Raw genomic sequence first — 4,070 nt, 5'->3', positions numbered from 1 at the left:
GTTTGAACCACGTTAGTTCAACAAAGTACGGCTGTTGTTAAAGACCTCACCAACTAATAACTTATGCTATTTAACTGATTAGAGTTCTCAAAAAAATGCAACTGTATTGAACATATAATCACTCATTTAATATTTTTTGTTCCCTGTCATTTCGCTGTATTTTCTGTTTGATTTAGCACAGGTTCCCTCTTACGTCATACTCAGAAAGTTCCCTTAGGCATTTGTGCGCATGCGCACTACTCATAAAGGGTGATTTAATAGAGGACGCACAAAAATACAGATTAAAATCATTTATATTTAGGTTAAATATAAGATATGACTTGTAGTGCATGTTAGCTTGCAAATTATGCCCAAGAACATAATTTATTATGCCATATGTCTTACTAACAAGCAACAATGCCTCTAACCACAGGTCACGTACGAAAAATAATGCCCCGTTTAAGGCATATCCACTGAAGGTGTGGAGCTGAAAATGAAAATAAATACGGCCTTTTAAAATTTAAATGTTCCAGCGATTTCATTCCGTCAACCCCTTAGAACACAGCAAGAGCTAAACTCAGGTGTTTGCAAGTAGTTTTATTTAAAACGGAGAGAGCTGCCTTCAGCCAGTGTTTTCTGTTGTACTGACATGAGAGTCAAGGCTCCGAGCTCTCGGTCTGCGAACTACATCACTAAGCCTCTTTTAAAAGCATTTAAATAAAAACAGTCCAGCGACTGTACACAATGTAAACAGATTATCATTTTAAAGAGCTAAGCGCATATGAGCTGTTTTATGTGGTTTACGGATGAGCTTCGTGGCTGGCGTTTCTTCGTCCGTGTTCACAAAACTATATATTTTAAAGGCATTAAAAAAAAAACACTTCAGCGATTGAACAATAATAGTACACTGTAAAACTTTTCCCTGTAAATTTACAGTAAAATACTGGCAGCTGGGTTGCCAGCCACATTCTGTTTTTTTACAGAACTACAACTGTAAACTACATTTACAGTATTGTACTGTAGTTGCGAGATACAGTATCATGCTGTAATTTAATTTTTGTTTACAGTGTGTACTGTAAAATGTTTCCCTGTAAATTTACAGTACAGCACTGGCAGCTAGGTTGCCAGCCACACTCTGTTTTTTTTACAGAACCACCACTGTAAACTACATTTCAATTTCCATTCTGCCAGCATGACTTAAGTACTGTATTATACTGTTATGCCACTTAATTTTACAATATTGTGTAATGTGTTATTTGTCTTATACATTGCATTGAATTTATTGCACAGAATATAATTTTCCTTAAAATAAGAAAACATTTTTAACTTTTTTTCTCCATATCAGTAGTCTCAAATGAAAACAAAAGTCTCAGAATTTAACATGTTTATTTCTCAAAAGCAAAGGCCAGAAAATGTCCTTATATAAACATGTTGGCTGTAATGTCAGCTGTATGAAATAAACTCACTTAACAGTTAACAGTACATTACCAAGTACTGTCCACAAATTAACTTCCAATGAATGGAAAGGTTTTTAATTATTTTAAAATTGTGCAAAAAAAAAACAAATAAAGTTAGGAAGGAAAAAACGCATTATATAAACATGTTGGTAGAAATGCTAGCTGTGCTTCTGTATTGCAATTAACAGTTAACAGCATTATTAACCATGCAGGAACCTTACTTCTCTTTTCAGTCCAATTACAGTGGATAGTGGAAGTGTCTAAACAAAATTCCATTCAAAGTCTGTAAGTTTTCTCAGAAGAGAGGAAACTTGTGGGTTCACAGTAGTGTTCTTTTTTTGCACAATTTGGCCAGTCGTCTTTGAAGTAACTTTCCCTTTCTTGGCTTTAGATCCAAGCTCTGGGTTGATGTCAAGAAAGCATCTACAAGGCAGACAACAAACAAAAATTAGTATTGTGTTAATGCCTATTTTTATATCTCGCTCTTAACGAGATGTCTTTCAAGAATTTGTTTGGATATAGTTACACCAAAATTTAAATTTTATGCTACAGTCTTTGCACTTTACTGAAAAAACATGGATCAATCAAAAGTTTCTATTTTGTCTACGCTAACCATATTCTGCTATAAATATAAATCACATACTTCTGTGTACTCCCAGTTGCTTAACCTACTGAATAATGCGAATGAAAGTTATGCATAATATAGGTATGTGCCAAAAAATGAGAATATCGAGGGAAAGTCCATTCATTTCAATAATTTGTTTCAAAAAGTGAAACTTGTATGTTATATTAGTTCACTACACACAAAGTGAAATATTTCAAGCCTTTATTTGTTCAAGGTGCGTGGCATGGAGACGATCAGCCTTTGACACAATTGAGGTGTTATGGTAGCCCAAGTTGCTTTGATTTTAGCCTTCAGCTTGTCTGCATTTCGGGGTCTCTGTTCCCTCATCTTCCTTTTGACAATACCCCATAGATTTTCAATGGGGTTTAAGTCAGGCCAATCAAGTACGGCCAATCAAGTACAGTTATTCCATGACTATTAAACCAGGTACTGGTAGTTTTGGCTTTGTTGGCAGGTGCAAAATCCTGCTGGAAAATAAAATCATCTCCAAAAAGCATGAAGTGCTCTAAAATTTCCTGGTAGACAGCTGCGTTGACTGTGGACTTGATAAAAGACAATGGAACCACTCCAGCAGATGACATGCTCCCCAAACCATCACTGACTGTGGAAACTTCACACTGGACTTTAAGCAGCTTGACTTTTGTGCCTCTCCAGTCTTCCTCCAGACTCTGGGACCCTGATTTCCAAATCAAATGCAAAATTTGCTTTCATCTGAAAACAGGACTTGGGACCACTGGGCAACAGATCAGTGCTTTTTCTCCTTAGCCCAGCACAGATGCTTCTGACACTGTTTTTGGTTCAGGAGTGGCTTGACGCATAATCAAGCTTTTTGGAGATGATTTAAATTTCCAGCAGGATTTGGCACCTGCCCACAAAGCCAAAACTACCAGTACCTGGTTTAATAGCCATGGAATACTGTACTTGATTGGCCTGACTTAAACCCCATTGAAAATCTATGGGTTTTGTTTGGATTTTTTTTTTTTGTCTTTAATCCATAATCATTAAAATTCAAATAAAGGAAACAAATAAAGGTTTGAAATATTTCACTTCATGTGTAGTGAACTAATATAACATACAAATTTCACTTTTTGAGACAAATTATTGAAATAAATGGACTTTCCCTTGATATTCTCATTTTTTAGCATACCTGCATTGTTATTTTTCACAGTTATTTTGAAAAACAAATAAATATTACAAATAAATAATAGTAGTAATAGGCCAACTGAACTGTATTATTAGGTGTCAACAATTGTTAACTGGGGAAGATCAACATTCAATAAAAAAAAAAAAAAAACTTTTTGTTCAAAATTGAAATCTGAAACATTAAAATGGTTTCGGTGTAAATTTTTATATTTAATGTCCTGAAAAACATATATTTTAAAATGTTCTAAATGACATTACTAAATAATAAAATATTTAAACAAAACAATATACATCATTTTCAGAAATTCCAAGTGTACTTAATTATTCACTTACCCTGTGTAGCAAATGAGACTGGCTAATATCATGGTTGTCCTGCTGCCCCTGAATTACCGACTGATTTACAGATGATGGGAGAATGTGCTTTACCTGCAATTTGAGATAAAAACAGAGCCATATTCTTCAAAAAAGTGATTTGTTTGCATTATCTGCCAATAGTGCAATATCCAACTGCTTTTCACCATCACCACAATACATAAACAAATCACACAGTGCATTTGAGTTTTCAGCCACATTGCATTCCTCACCATGTGGTCTCTGCACTAAAAAGTTCAAATGTAGTATATTATGATGAAGCCTATCTGCTGAGGAGTTGCGGTGATAGCCTACCTGGATATTTGTGAGGTCCGTGTTGATGCAAAAGAAAAGCTTTTATTTCACTTAAATGGCCTTTGATATGAGACTTCAGGTGTAAAATGAAGTTTCTCAAATCACTACATCTTTCCTGACAGACACCATGTCACAGACTAAAGTGTACGCATTACCTATTAATTGCTCAGCAGACATCTGTTTGTCCCTCTTTTTGTGAT

The sequence above is a fragment of the Garra rufa genome, unplaced genomic scaffold (assembly GCF_049309525.1).
Source record: "Garra rufa unplaced genomic scaffold, GarRuf1.0 hap1_unplaced_003, whole genome shotgun sequence".
Classification (NCBI taxonomy): Eukaryota; Metazoa; Chordata; class Actinopteri; order Cypriniformes; family Cyprinidae; genus Garra; species Garra rufa.
The sequence above is the reverse complement of the archived record's forward strand: the minus strand, read 5'-3'. Positions refer to the sequence as shown.